Below are 16,300 nucleotides of genomic sequence, written 5' to 3' on the forward strand. Positions count from 1 at the left end.
CAAAATCTCCGAAGGAAAACGTGCCAACATCTATACAGATTCAAGATATGCTCTGGGTGTGGCACATGACTTCGGCCTCATTTGGAAGACAAGAGGATTTCTTACCACCGCCGGTACACCAGTCAAACACAGCTCTGCAATCAAGGAACTAATGGATGCCCTCCTACTCCCTGAAGAAGTGGCCGTCTTGAAAGTCAAGGCACATGGGAAGTTGGATACAGATGAAGCAAAGGGCAACCATTTGGCTGATCAGGCCGCTAAGCAAGCAGCCAGAGATTTGCAGGAAGTGGATGAAGAAGTGTCCGGACAAGAAGAAGAAGTTCCTATTTTTGCTCTGCAAACCCTTCCTACTGATTTAAGAATTTTGCGAGAACAGCAAGCTGCAATCACCCCTGAAGAAATCCAGAAATGGAAGAAGAAAGGAGCTATCCTAAAGGACGGAATATATTACAACAACTTTAAATTCTGCCTTCCAAAAAATTTATATCCAGCAGTTGTCCAATGGGCACATGGGCCTGCACACCTGTCAAAAGACTTAATGGCCGCCCTCATACAAAAGTATTATGAAGCACCTGGAATCACAACATTGATCAACAGCTTCTGCAGGGCCTGTGTCATTTGTGCAAAATGCAATCCAGGAAAACCAATCAAAGTGCCTTCAAAACACCTGGCAAAACCCATGTACCCATTCCAGAGAATTCAAATTGACCACATCCAAATGCCCAAGAGTGGGCCTCATGAATATGCACTAGTAATAGTGGACATGTTCTCAGGCTGGCCAGAAGCCTACCCAGTGGCCAATATCACTGCAAAAACAACCGCAAGACGCCTACTTACAGATATTGTATGTAGATTCGGACTTCCAGAAGTCATTGAAAGTGATCAGGGCCCAGCTTTTACAGCAACAGTGACTAAAGAAATTTGGACTGCTCTGGGGGTGACCCTAGCCTTTCACACCCCTTACCACCCACAAAGTAGTGGTAAAGTAGAGCGCATGAACGGCACTTTAAAAGCCAGGATGTTAAAAATGTCACAAGAAACAAAGATGCCCTGGCCAGAAAGCCTGTCAATAGCTTTATTCAGCGTTAGGCACACACCTAGAGGGAAGCACTCATTATCCCCATATGAGATTCTATTTGGGACAGCACCCAGACTAGGTTGTTATTACCCGCAACAGTTACAGCTTCAATCAGATGTTTTAGTAGACTATGTAACTGAACTTGCAAGTGCCTTAAACAAAATACATGCCCAAGTTTTCTCTTCAATTCCAGATCCCGATTTGGATACAGGTACCCACAACCTGCTTCCCGGAGATTGGGTTCTGGTTAAGAAATTTGTGCGGAAAAATACCCTGGAACCAAGATTTGACGGTCCATTCCAAGTTCTCCTGATCACCGCAACCTCCGTCAAATTGGCCGGCAGGCCACATTGGATCCACGCTTCCCACTGCAAGAAGTCTCCTGCCCCAGAGGAAGCAGATACCGCACAAGCATGTACCTCTGGTACATCATCTCCTTAATTAGTTCAATTAAGGCCCAGCAAGTAGCCATCACCAAAGATGTTAGTGGGTACACCTTCTGGTATAATTCATCATGTACCCACGTGGCTACTTATACCTTTGATTATTGTGACATCGTAGAATGCCCATTCCCTACATCACAAATTCAGAATATCTATAGAGATATCCCTCATGCAAAAGACCCATATGTTTGTGTAGTTGACAAACAATGGGGGCACAATTGTGACCATTGGGGGGCGGCGGGATGGAATGCCGGGCCTGCCTGGGGTTACAAACCAAAAAGTGTCTTATCTAAAGTAGATGATCATGGTAGATCCCTTCTTCAGAGAATGACTTTGAGAAAGCCTGGGGGGGGGTACACCAATGAAATTAATCCTTAATATTGAGCATCCAAGTCCAACAGATGCAGACCAATATGTGATGGGAATGTATTGGAAAAAGGGTTCCTACCACAAGTTAGGGCATTTCTACCTCAAAGATATGTGCAACTCTTCTGAGTGGCAAGGGGCCACTCATATGGTCCCTAACCCATTAAAACCACACATCCAGACCTTTCAAGACATGATGGCCATTGCTAACCCCACCTTTGAAGATACCATGGCCGCTGAAACAGGTTTTAATGATGTTAACCTATGGTTAGAATGGATGAAATATAATGCTAATAAGCATAACAGAACCGCATGCTATGTGTGTGGCGGTGCCCGGCCTCACCTGGGTACTGTGCCTTTAACCCTGCCAGTAGATATAGAAGAATGTGTTTTGAGTCTTTTTGCCTATCACTACGAATTCAACAGGTCCATATGTAAAGCATGGACAGTAGAGTATCCTCTTCTAACCAAGGATGTCAAACCCCCAGACGGTATTACAGTATATAAAGGTAATTACACTTGTTATGCTAATTATGATGGAATTGGTAAATTCTTGGGTAACTTCTCTAAGGGGTATTGTGCTACCTACAGAAATGTCTCCATGAACTTGTTGCAGTTTCACACCAGGTCATTAGGGGATATTTACTGGTTGTGTGGGGATTTACAGCTAAGATCCAGAATGGACAAAGAGTGGTGGGGGGAGTGTACTTTGGCTAAAGCCATTATGCCCATACACATTATCTCTGACACACACCTCAACACCCATGAGTCCAGGCACACTAAGGTTAAGCGCGAAGCCCCAGTGAAAGGAAGTTTTGATCCTCATGTTTATATTGATGCTGTTGGGGTGCCTAGGGGGGTACCCAATGAGTTTAAAGCAAGAGATGAAGTTGCTGCAGGATTTGAATCACTTTTTACCATAGTTACCGCAAACAAGAATTTAAATTGGATAAATTACATTTATTATAACCAACAGCGTTTTGTTAATTATACCAGAGATGCCCTCCAGGGATTGGCCGAACAGTTGCAGGCCACATCCCAAATGGCCTTCCAGAATAGAATGGCCTTAGATATGATTCTAGCTGAAAAAGGAGGAGTATGTAAAATTTTGCCAGACACCATGACATGTTGTACCTACATCCCAGAAAACACAGGCCCTAATGGTAAAGTTACATTAGCTATAGAAAAATTAAATGAACTTTCTGAAGAGTTAAAAAGGAATTCTGGGATAAAAGATCCCTGGGAAAGATGGTTTGGTTGGATGACAGGATGGCAAAAGGCTTTAATGCATATTGGTATGGCAATACTAATTTTTCTTTTTATCTTTCCTCTTCTCTTTTGTTGTGTCCTCCCTTGTCTGAGGAAATCCCTCATGAAGACTGTTGACCAAGCGGCACCCACTTTCACACATCTCGAAGTTGATGACCAATATTTCCAAGATCTCAACTCACCCTGTTTACCGCTGCAAACTATCCCTTTTGTTGATAAAGTGCGAGAATTCTAGGAAGGGACCAGCTTAGGGACAGCATCTGTCAGTGAATGGTAAAGACCCCGTGTGGAGAAGTGGTGGGCAAGCCACCATGGGCCACCCATGGGAGTGAAGTGTTCGAGAGCCATACTGACGATGAGTTAGCCTATTAGGGTCAGATTTAGGGACAGACTTGCACTTTGCATTAACACCTAGCTAGCGGCCACGGGGTTTCTGTGCCTTTGGGTTAACACGTCTTCTGGTACTAACAAATAAAGTTTTATCTCTTAGAATCTAACATTTCATAGGGGGGACTGATGTAGAATTATTAAAAAATCTTGTTGAACTTGTATTGAATTATTGCACTAACTCCATTTTAACTTCATACTGTGACAAATCCTCCATTTTGTCCTCATAACCTGACCTCTTCATTTTAAAACTACATTACATGACAGAATTTCCCAGCACATCTAACACAATGGACAAAGACTGTATTTTCTATAAAGACATGACTAACTCAGGAACTGCTGAATTTCCCCTAACTCGCAACATAGTATAAATTGAAGGCCATGAGAACACTGTAGTAATGAAATGTTCTATTCATAAGAGACCTTGCACCTGACCACAAGACCTGACATCACTGACCGTGTAAAATGACGCTCAAGCCCCCCCTTCCACCGAGTAAACCTCATGCTAAGGGAAATGGCGCTTGAGCCCCTTGTCCCCACCCGTGTCCAAACAATACCACCTCTCGGTGGGTGGACACGTAGCTAACCACTTAGTTTTTGAGCCAATTAATTATATTGATAGGTGGACACTAATCCAGACACTTAACAATTAATCCAATTAATGATGTGTATTTACTGATATCTTGATAATCAATGATGACGCAAAATGCCTCTTAAAAGGGCCTGCGCACCCGCTTTTCTTCACTTGCCAATAAATTTTCTCGAAGTTATTTTAACCTGAACTCCGTGTGTCAGACTGAATTACTTCAGCGTATATACGCAATTCAATTTTCTCAATTTGGACAGGAACAGATAGACATTTAAACATTTTGGTTTACTGCTAAAAAGTACCATAACATACGTGTATATATACACATATGTATATTTATACATATATTAATTCTACACATATTTATGTAATAATTTTACATAATTAGGTATCCTAATTATTACAATTAGCGGGACCTGCCTGACCACCCATGCCGAAAGTAAAGGGAATTTAATTTGCTAGCACTATATTTAACCCTATAACTTTCCAAGACACCATAAAACCTGTACATGGGGGGGTACTGTTTTACTCGGGAGACTTCGCTGAACACAAATATTAGTGTTTCAAAACAGTAAAATGTATTACAACGATGATATCGCCAGTAAAAGTGACGTTTTTTGCATTTTTCACGCACAAACAGCACTTACACGGACGATATTATTGCTGCAATACTTTTTACTGTTTTGAAACACAAATATTTGTGTTCAGCGAAGTCTCCCGAGTACAACAGTACCCCTCATGTACAGGTTTTATGGCGTTTTCAAAAATTACAGCATCAAATATAAGGCTTGTGTTTCATTTTTTTCACTTTAAAATTCGCCAGATTGCTCACGTTGCCTTTATGACCCTATGGTAGCCCAAGAATGAAAATTACCCCTATGATGGCATACTATTTGCAATAGTAGACAACCCAAGGTATTGCAAATGGGGTATGTCCAGTCTTTTTTAGTAGCCACTTAGTCACAAACACTGGCCAAAATTGGCGTTTTTTGCATTTTTCACACACAAACTAATACTAACGCTAACTTTGGCCAGTGTTTGTGACCAAATGGCTACTAAAAAAGACTGAACATACCCCATTTGCAATACCTTGGGTCGTCTACTATTGCAAATGGTATGCCATTATGGGTGTAAATTTATTCCTTTTTTTTTTTTTCATTCTCTTTTTATTTTGATTTTATCACCATCATTTTATTATACAAAAAAATGTTTAAAAATTCATATTCATACACATAAGGTCTTAGACAAGACACAACACAGCCCACCCCCCCCCCACCCCCCACGAGAGCTCCACATACTTTCAAATTATACTTCTTTTTTCAAATGGTATCAATATTACATTTGTAGTAATTTTTTTTCCCAATTTGCCCATAGGCTCAAATTATCATTCAGAAACTTGCATTGATCCTTCTCCATTTTGATTTGGTAAATCCACTGTATTGCTATTAATTTAATGTTAAATGCGGTATCTCCCTTCCAGTTCCTTGCTATTATTATTTTACAGGCTGTTAAACAATGAATAATTAAAAATTGATTTATTTTATTTAATTTTGGCTATTGATAGTGTAATAGCATTGTTTCAGGTTTTAGAAATATTTTTACACCACACAGTGTATGGATGATAAATTGAGCCCACTGCCATACAACAATCACTTTTTTACATGACCACCACATGTGGATATAATTTCCTTTTTCCTCTCTACACTTCCAACACTTTGTGTCCATGGATGTATCAAATTTAGCTATTTTAGTTGGAGTCATATACCATTTGATAAGCCAACTAGAAGTGTGTTTCTATCAATATAAAGGAATGGACATATTTATTGATTTTTTTGTAGAATAGCTATCCATTCATCTAATTCTATATTTATTTTTAATTCGATGTTCCATTTTTTAATAGCGCTTGTTAGGACTGAATCATTCATTGGGACTAACATTTTAACACATCTAGAGAACAGCTGCTTTGTTTTATTCTGGTATAAAATTGATTTTAAAATGTCATACGTCTTACCCTCTTTTACTAACTCAACTTTCTCCAAAAAATATTTTACTCTAAGGTAAGTATATACATCTTTAGCAGAGAACTTAAACTCCTCTATCAACGTTTTATAAGGTTTGATTTTACCCTCTTTGGTCAGATCTTTTAAAGTACTTATTCCTTTTTCCTTCCATGATTTTAGGGAAATATTCTCCATGTTTAATTCGATTATATCTAAATTTTGAAAATCAAATATTTTATTTACTAAATCGATTTTTTTCCTTATTTTTTCCATATTGGAATAATCTGTCCTAGGATGTATGATCTGGATAAATTGCATTTTTTTGTTATCCAGAGTAAGTCTAGAGGATCTCTTAATTGACTAGATTCTACTTCTGCCCACCACCATACTTCCTCTTTATTTTGTTTTATCTGTCCAGCCATAACATGCATTATAATCCCAGCCTCATAATATTTTCTTATGTTTGGATATCCCAAGCCTCCCTTCTTTATTCCTCTTGATAGTACTTCATTTTTAATTCTGGGTTTTTTCCCTCGTCATACAAAATTAGAGAAAGAGTTGTTAATCACTGTTAACCATGCACTCGGGATTTCTAATGGGAGCATTCTAAACATATAGATCCATTTTGGCAAAACATATGATTTCAAAATATTTATTCTTCCTCCCCAAGATACTTCTAATTTTCTCCATTCTTTCAGATTCTTATTAGTTTCTTTTAGAAGATCCATGAAGTTTATTCTCATAATGTTTTCTACTTTTCTGCTAATTTTGATTCCTAGATATGGGAACGTTTTAGCTTTAATAAAATTATATGTTTCTTGATAAGAATCTATTTCTTGCTTCAACATATTGATATATATAGCAGTTGATTTTGTTTTATTTAATTTATAATTTGATACTGCACTGTACATTTCAATTTCTGTCATTTTCTGTCATCTGTCATTAGTTTATCTCTATTACCCCTTAAACCGTTGATGAACAAAAAAAAAAATTAACTCTATCTTTTTACGTGACTATTTTTTTATATTCGTGTATATATATTTTTTCTATTAACATTCTTAGCTGTAAGTTATTTCTTAACACTTCTGTGTTTTGTGTTTAATATATATTTAAATTTTTCACACCATTGATTTTCTTCCTTTACTATTTTTACCTTGTGCTGCACTTCAACTATTTTAATTTTATATAAACCTTTTGTGTTTCTTTAGTGCCACAGTTAAATTTACAACTTTCCCCTACTTTATTTAGAGGGAAAAAAAAAAATTGGACTTTACTTCCCTACATTAATATAATAAATTGTTTTTCCCTTTTCTTTCTTTCCCTCTAACTTTCCATTCTTTAATTAATTACTAATGTGCAATTTATATTTCTAAGTGTACCATTTTCTCCACAAAAATTTCGTGTATCTTCTATAATATCATTTCTATTTCCTTACAAAAAAAACACTTTACTAATCTATACGTGATTATTTTTTGTAAATCTCTTTTTTATTGAGGCATAAAGGTATGTGGGTACAGAAAGTAAGAAGGGAGACAATAAAATTTCAAACAAGTCAGGGATAATACAATGTAAGGCATATCATCTCTATATAGTGCTAGCCTCATTTTTGTGTAGAATATTAAGGTTACGTCAAACGGTTATTCAGTTGCTGGATATGTAAATACATGCTAAGACTAGGTTAAGGAATCTAAGAGTTATGTAAAGTCGGAGTATACAGGCTGAGCAGTGACACAGTACGACGTCTCTTATACAGGGCTGTCTCATGCGATACCTCGCGAGCAGGCTAAACGATAATTGACTAGAGCAGCTTAGTTATAGTATTTTCAGCGGTTCCGGAGTCCAGCCCAGATAGGGTGGCTGGGAAATTTAAGGCTAAACTATGGCCAACATGGCGCGTGCGTGTTTAATATGCTTGTCATTAACAGGCTATGTATCATTGTGTGTGAGCATAAGAAGACAATAGGATAACATAACAGTACATATCCCGCTTATGCCTGTGGTATGAGGCCTATCTAACCATATAACAGGATTAAAACTTATATGATACAAGAAGGTAGCTATGCAAAGCCAGTTAGTATGGCTGGAGTATGCAGGCCATGCCCAGTGCTATAAACGTGTAGTATAACATGCCTAATAATCATAGGTAGGACTGGTATTGTCTGGTAATACAATCTAGACAAAAAAGCATAGGTAGCGAGCTAAGTCATATACAGATGAAATGCTAATGATATGGTTCTATGTCCAACATATGCACAAGTGTTGCACGGCTGTGCTATTTATGAGTCTGTCTAGATGTCATACTGGGAGATCGGAGCATCGCTGGGTCAAGGGGTCCTGACAGTGACGGTTTCGCAAACCTTGTGGATCAGTCCTGGCGGGGTGTACAGCTCCCGGCTTGGTCGCTGGCCCCGGCCCACTTCCTCAGCCGATCCCTTCCCGTGACTTTGTGGAGATTGAAGTTGGAGGGGTCCCCAGGGTGCAGGTGTCTTGCGCGGCTGTGAAGACCTCCGCTTGGCCCCAGGTCTCATGTGGGGTCTGCATCTCGGTGCCACAAACTCGGGTGTCCCTGCTGGGGCGCCACGGAGGGCCCTGGTGGTTCTGCGCCGCCAGTGGCGGTTGGGCCTTCGGCGATGTGGTTGATGCCGTGGAGATAATCTCCCTTTGACCCTCGGACCAGGTGATAGGTCGGTGGTCCGTGCTGGACTAGGAGGGTGAGTAGTGCCCAGGGTAGGCCCGCTCTTCCTCTGCTTTTCTATTTTCCCCGTCGGGCTTTCGGGTGATAGGAAGGGTCTCGTGAGGAGTTGCTCCCACCTGTCCCAGAATTGCTGAAATGCCAGGTCCAGGCCTGTAGGTTGCTGATTCGTGGGCGCTGGCCTCGTGGGTTGGGTTGCGTCCGCCATGTTGCCGGGTCTGGAGCATTCAGAACCCAGGCTTGAGTGGGCAGTTGAAGGTCGATGGGCAGTATGTGTCAGCGTGGTAAGGACCGGGATAACCCCCGCCGGTCCATAGGGGGGGGAACGGGACCTTACTGTACTTGTGGACGGTGGGAGAGCGTCCGCCTCCCCCACCGCCGCCATGCTTGTAGGCCGCAACATTAGGGGGCACTGACCCACTGCCAAAATACACGTTCGTGGTGTCAATTTGCAGGTCTCGGGTTCCCCAGTCGAGTGGGTTCCAACTCGAGTCAGCTCGCGGTCTCCGCTTGTCAGAAATCGGCATTAAGTCGGATCAGCTACGGGAGCAGCAGCGACATGCGTCTGCTCCCTTCCGCGGTCAGGCCCCGCCCCCTCACGTGATTATTTTTTAACTTAGGATTTCTTCTCTATATTAATTTCTCCTTTGTTTACAGTCTACTCTCTATGATTTAAACCTAGATGTATCTGCGTCCTTTGTAACTTTCTGGCTTTCTTTGGATCAGTTAATTTCTACTTATGCTTTAAGTCTTCAGTGACTTTGCTTTCTCTTCTTTTTTTTCTTCCTTTCTTCTCCCTCGCTTTTCTCTTCCTTATCCATTTTATAAAATTATTTATTTTTGTTCCTTAACCATTCTTCAATCTGAGATGGAGTCATGAATGTCTCAGGTATTCCTTCTGTAATGATCTTTATTTTACTGGGATAGATCCACAAGTATTTTATGTTTAAGCTTCTTAGTGAGCTTGTAGCCGTCATGAATTTCTTTCTTTTTTTTTTTTTTCTTTTTTTTCTTTCCTGGGCTACTATACAGTCTCAAAGGCAACGTAACCAATCTGGCGAATTTTAATTTCAAATGTAACACGCTATATTTGACCCTGTAACTTCCCAAAACACCATAAAACCTGTACATAGGGGGTACTGTTTTACACGTGAGACTTTGCTGAATACAAATATGTGTATTTTATTGCAGTAAAAGCAAACAGTATTATGACATTGACAGTTAAAATGTCATGTAGAACTAAAAAAAAATCTTATTTTCTCCCATTTTTTTTCATATTAAATTATGTTTCATAGCTAAATATTTGATATTAAATGAAAGCCCTGTTTCCCCTGAATACAATGATATATTTAATATGAAAGAGGTGAATTACGGTTGGACAGACATATAGCGCAAATGCCAGGTTTTGTTTACATTTTGTTTTGTTCACAACTTGTACATTTGGATGCGGTGTTAAGGGGTTAAACACGGATTGCTTTGAGTCTGTGTTTACTGTTTACAACAGCTTTGAAACACAACTTAGGAAAAGATGCAAAGCCAGTGAACCACTCATGGACAGCTGTTTCATTGTTATATAGTATATATAAATAATTATATAATTTTTTCTATTTTATTTTTTCTTTCTTTCTTTCTTTCTTTTTTTTTATTTCCTAACTGCATTACTGATTTGCCTGTTTTATGAAACTTTGTTTAGGTAAGAGTCAGTTCAGGGTTAATTTGGCAAAATTTGGGATCATTTCAGTAGCATGTTCTGAGTAGCAAATCCCTTTTCCTCTGAACAGGTATTGTGAATTTAAATTAATCCAGATTAAATTGTAAAGTACAAAGTAAAGTCAAGATGGAACATCTTTTTTCCAAGAATGTTCTGGGCACAGTTTTGTAATTACCTGGCCAATTTTCTACAGTGCACTGCTTGTTAAATAAATCATTTAGTTTGGTTTGCTCACAGTTACAAATATATTATATTGTGACATATGCATAGTTGTTGTTCACAGGGCCAGATCCAATACATTGTGCTGCCTGAAATGAAATTCTGCCCCCCTCCCCCCAAAAAAAAAAAAAAACATATCAAATGCTGCCATGTAGTGTAGTGGTAGTGTCTCTAGTGTGTGTATGTGTGTGTGCTGTGGGTAAGGCTTGTTGTGTCTAAGTGTGTGCTGGGATGAAATGTGTGTCTGTGTGTGCTGAGGATGAAGTGTGTATCTGTGTGTGTGTGTGCTGGGGATGAAGTGTGTGTCTGTGTGTGGGATAAAGTGTGTGTGTGTGTGTGTGTGTGTGTGCTGGGTATTTAGTGTGTGTCTGTGTGTGTGCTGGGTATGTAGTGTGTGTGTGCTCTGGATGTAGTGTGTGTCTGTGTGTGTGCTGGGGATGCAGTATGTGTCTGTCTGTGTGCTGAGGATGTAGTATGTGTCTGTGTGTGCTGGGGATGTAGTGTGTGTCTCTGTGTGTACTGGGAATCTAGTGTGTGTCTGTGTGTGTGCTGGGGATGTAGTGTGTGTCTGTGTGTGCTGGGGATGCAGTATGTTTCTGTGTGGGTGCTGGGAATGTAGTATGTGTCTCTGCGTGTGCTGGGGATGTAGCGTGTGTGTGTGTGCAGTGCAGCCAATACACTTACCTATATACTGTGTCTGTGTATCTCCATGTGTGACAATGTTTGTATCTGTGTGTCTGTATACCTGCATGTGTATCAGTGTGTCTGTGTAACTGTATGGGTGTCTGTGCATCTGCATGTGTGTCAGTATGTGTATCAAACACTGACACACATGCAGATACAGACATAAACTGACACACAGATGTGCAGACCCACTGATACACACACTGATACACCTGCAGATACACAGACATACACACTGACAGATACAGATACACACACTACACACAGACAAACACACATTACACACACTAGACACACAAAAAAGTTTCTTACCTTCTGCTGGCTGTGGCTGGTGGGTGTTGGGGGCCCTATCCTCGCGGATCCCTCTTCCCACGCGGCTCTGTCTCAGTGTGTGTGAGCTGGGAGGAAGTGACAGGCTGCCACTCCCTTCCAGCTCCCTATGCAGGATAAAAGGGGCCCAGTCCACATATCCATCAGGTGGCCCTAAGGGCGTGGGCCAGCCAACGGACCTTCACACCGGTTCTCAACCCGTGCGGTGCAGCTGCACCGTCGCCACAGGCCTGGAGCTCCTGTTTTAGATTATGACAGTGGCGGCTTCAACACTTCCTGGTGAAGGTGGTGCTGGACAGTAAGACAGAAAGCAGTGGGTCTCATGGAGTCTCCATAACAATTCAGAAGGATCAAAGAGAGACAGAGGATCACCTACTAATTATCAATGTCTCAGTAACAAGTTTGGTTGTTTTCACTATCTTGAGCAGTGATGTATTTATCCCAAGGCAAACTAGGCATTTGCCTTGGGCGGCACGAACCAGGGTACGGCAAAAAATGCTGCCCCCAAACGCCCACTCGGATGTCCCCTTTGCTCCCCCTGTCATGGGTGGGGTCCAAGACCGGGCCTGTTGGCCACCATATGGACCCTCCGGCGTGTGGCTGTATTGAAATCTGAGGCGGCTCCCTCAAGTGCCGTTTGCTGATTGCCGCGGGAGCCAGAATATGATGTCATATCCAGGCTCCTGGCATCAGTAGACAGCCCGCGAGGGAGCAGAGCAGGGAGATCACAGCTCCCTTGCCGCCTCGGATTCTAACACAGCCGCACGTCTCCCAGCAGTGTGTGGGTGCTGGGAATGTAGTATGTGTATCTGTGTGTGCTGGGGATGTAGTGTGTGTGTGTGTGTGTGTGTGTGCAGTGCAGCCAATACACTTACCTATATACTGTGTCTGTGTATCTCCATGTGTGACAATGTTTGGACCCCAGGGACAGATCCACGCCAGCTCTCCAGGTAGGTTGGCTGGGTGGAAATGTTTTAAAGGGAAACTCCAGTGCCAGGAAAACAATTCGTTTTCCTGGCACTGCAGGTCCCCTCTCCCTCCCACCCCCCAATCCCCGGTTACTGAAGGGGTGAAAACCCCTTCAGTCATTTACCTGAGGCAGCGACGATGTCCTTCGTTGCTGCCTCCTCCTCCCCGCCGCTCCTCCTACTGACTCCGTCGGCCGGTGGGCGAGACTGATCCCGCCCACCGGCCAGGGAGATCTAATGCGCATGCGCATTAGGTCTCCCCATAGGAAAGCATTGAAAAAGATTTTCAATGCTTTCCTATGGGGAAATGAGCGACGCTGGAGGTCCTCACACAGCGTGAGGACGTCCAGCGACGCTCTAGCACAGATAATATTTGCTATGAGTCAGGAAGTTCCCTCTAGTGGCTGTCTATAGCCAGCCACTAGAGGTTGAGTTAACCCTGCAAGGTAATTATTGCAGTTTATAAAAAAACTGCAATAATTGAAGATTATACTAGCTTTAGTGTACTAATAATCTTAATTTTAGTAATGACAGGCGGCGAATATTTGCATATCTTTCTTTACTGAAAACTCCAGCCGCATAGAAACAGTAACAACCAATCAGAAAAGTAACAACCAAAGAAAAGTAACAACCAAAGAGAAAAGATATGGTGCCCATAAAAGGCCCTGTCTATGACATCACTTCCTCTTTCTTTGAAGCGAAACAATAAATAGCAACAATAAACATAATCATATTACGTCAACAGTTCCACAACATATTAGAATAATCAACTCCAGTAGTTCCGTGATGTAGAGTTATGGGAGGTGAGTCTTTGTCTTGAGGAGAAGACGTTCACGCTGTAAGAAAAAGAAAAAGGTGAAAGGACTCTGGCGTGATAACTTGTCCGCATACAATAAACATTAAGAATCTGATATACCAATGGATACTAGAATGAGTAACATATCAATATATATTAATTCTAAAGCAATGATATTTAAGAATCTATAAACACAACATAATTCAAGGTACATGTCTAATTATTCAACCTATCCCGTAGTAGTCGACAACCCCGTGGATCTTGACCTACTGGTCCGCCCTGTACCGGAACGTGCGCCACCGATATGGCGGGTCCGATCACGTTGAGGGATCGATATGACCGCCCCAACGAGACCAGGTGTGACAGATAGTTAAGGATCGGTGGGGCAGGTGCGGTAAAGGGATCGGAATCCCTTTCCACCCTACAAACACTCCAGGCCGGTCAGGCAGAAAAATAGCATTTCCTGGTGCCGGGGACCTGAGTCCCATCAGAGGTCTTAGTTGATGCAATAGGTCGTGGACATTTCAGGAGGCCCTGAAATTGTCCAGTCCACTAGTGCCAGTCGTCCTTCCCTGTCAAAGGAGTGGGCTTCCCCTGAGGTCCCGTCAAAAGCAGAGGGAAGGTAGGGAGTGGTAGAGGGTCTTCGCGAGACGTCCCCAAGCGATCCGGGAAATCACGGTTGGCATTGTCCGAGGGGTGTCATGTGCATGAGCGATAACCAGTGTGTGTGTGTGTATCGAAGCACCCTTGCCATTGTGGAGAGCGGTTGGGTCCGTTTGCATGGGTTCATCCGCCACTACGTATCCGGAGGAAGAGTCAAAGATCGATTGCCGATCCAAGTTTGCAAGTGAAGTAGTCACCATTGAAATTCCGTCCTCACTTCTGCCGACAGTGGGATCCAGCGGTCGCATGAGTGGCCGGCGTGTATGTATCTAGCCAGCAGTCGTTGCATGGCCCCGTAGTGTAGTGGGCCAGGGAATCTCGATTGTATGGAGGAGGAGAGGAGGAGAGGGATCCCACCATCCGGTGGGTATTCTGAGAGGAATCGTATCCAACCTTAGAGCGTGTCCGACATCCATCCGTATAGGGGTGATCTTGTCGGGGACCGACGCGGAACGTAGTTCTCCAAGCCGATGTCGAAACGAGGAACTGACCCGACACAGATGGGGGAGCGATTTGTCTGCGTACTACCCAAAAAAACCAGTGGAGTCCAGAACGTGAACGTCACTTTGACTGCAAACGTAGCCCGGATTCGCAGAGGGTCAGCAAGTCTTCCATTACCCGAGACATCGCACGTCCAAATTCGCGGATGTGAGCCCTCACCGGCTTCAGTAGCTTTGTGGGTACCACGGAATCGTAAACTGCTGTGTTAGTCCTCATCACTGGGATCGGAGGAAAATTAGGTAGTGTAGGGTAGCGGATATTGACAAGTATGTGTCCTCGGGGTCCAGATGTGTAAACTAGTCGTTATCGTTCAGGAGGTCTAGTAGAAGGTTGATTTTTCTATCCTGAAGCGTTTGTATGCCACGTAGGAGTTCCCTTGATGATGGGATGGTTCACTAGTAGATGAAGCGGTTGGTGGTTCGGTTCCGCTACCAACCAGTCTTCCCAAAAACACCTTTCCCCAAAGGGGTGTGGAGGATTTGCTTCAGCGAGGTTTGGACTAAAGTTAGTGTGGTGGGTAAGTTCCCACTGTCTTTTGCTTCTGGGCCAAATATTAGTCGTTCTTACGTTCAACTTCCTCAGAAGGCAAGTTGTCTTCGTGTGAGTGATCTATTATTGTCCAACGTGCGTGGTGGATAGTAGTCTTCTTTGTCGGAAGATTGTGGTGGACTGGGTCGCGAATTCCCAGTGTTCCATCTACTTGGTCTGTTCAATGGGCGACTTGCCTTAGACCTTAGTGGCAGGGGGGTGGGGGGGTTGGAGCCCTTCTCTTGACGTTTTTACATGAAGGCTCGTGGGGCTGGGATTCGAACCCACGCCTCTAGAGAGACTGGAGCCTAAAACCAGCGCCTTAGACCGCTCGGCCACACTACCTTGCTGCTGAGGTCTCCAGCAAGAAGTTTGGGGCAGAGCTCATAACAAGAAAACCTTCTCCACTGAGGCCGCTACTGCGTAGTTTATCAATGCCCAGAAGTCCTAGGGGGTTGAGAGTGTTCTTCATGACCCGTTCTCGTCCTGTTGGGAGATAGTGGGAGTAAAGTTTGAGGGTCCGCACGTAGGGTTGCTAGACTCCTGGTAGCACTGGGGATCATCCAGGTAAAGCGGCTTGAATTGCCTGCATCAGATTGTCGGAGTGTATGAAATACTCGTGTCAAGTGTGGAGGGGTCACCTCCATTAAATTAATCCGGCTATTGGGAGCTGTGGCGTAGGCGCGATTGACCGGCAGTGCTGGTCCGGTTAGCCGGGTTCACCATAAATGCACGCCAGAGCTGTATGCACGGATGTAACTATACAGGCTTATTATAGGACACCCACATCAATGTAATGGTCTATGAATGACCTTGCGTGCATATCTGGGGGGTCACCCCAGGTGGTGTGCCATGAAAAATACCCAGAGGACACCCACATCAACGTAATGGTCTATGAATGACCTTGCATGCATATCTGGGGGGTCACCCCAGGTGGTGTGCCATGAAAAAATACCCAGAGGACACCCACATAAATTTGCACCGTCAGGTACAGTAATATAATATGACCCTTTGTAGGGTACAACAATATAATATAATATGCCCTTTGTAGGGTACAGTAATACAAAATGCCCTTT

Source organism: Pelobates fuscus, chromosome 2 (assembly GCF_036172605.1).
Source record: "Pelobates fuscus isolate aPelFus1 chromosome 2, aPelFus1.pri, whole genome shotgun sequence".
NCBI classification, from domain to species: Eukaryota; Metazoa; Chordata; class Amphibia; order Anura; family Pelobatidae; genus Pelobates; species Pelobates fuscus.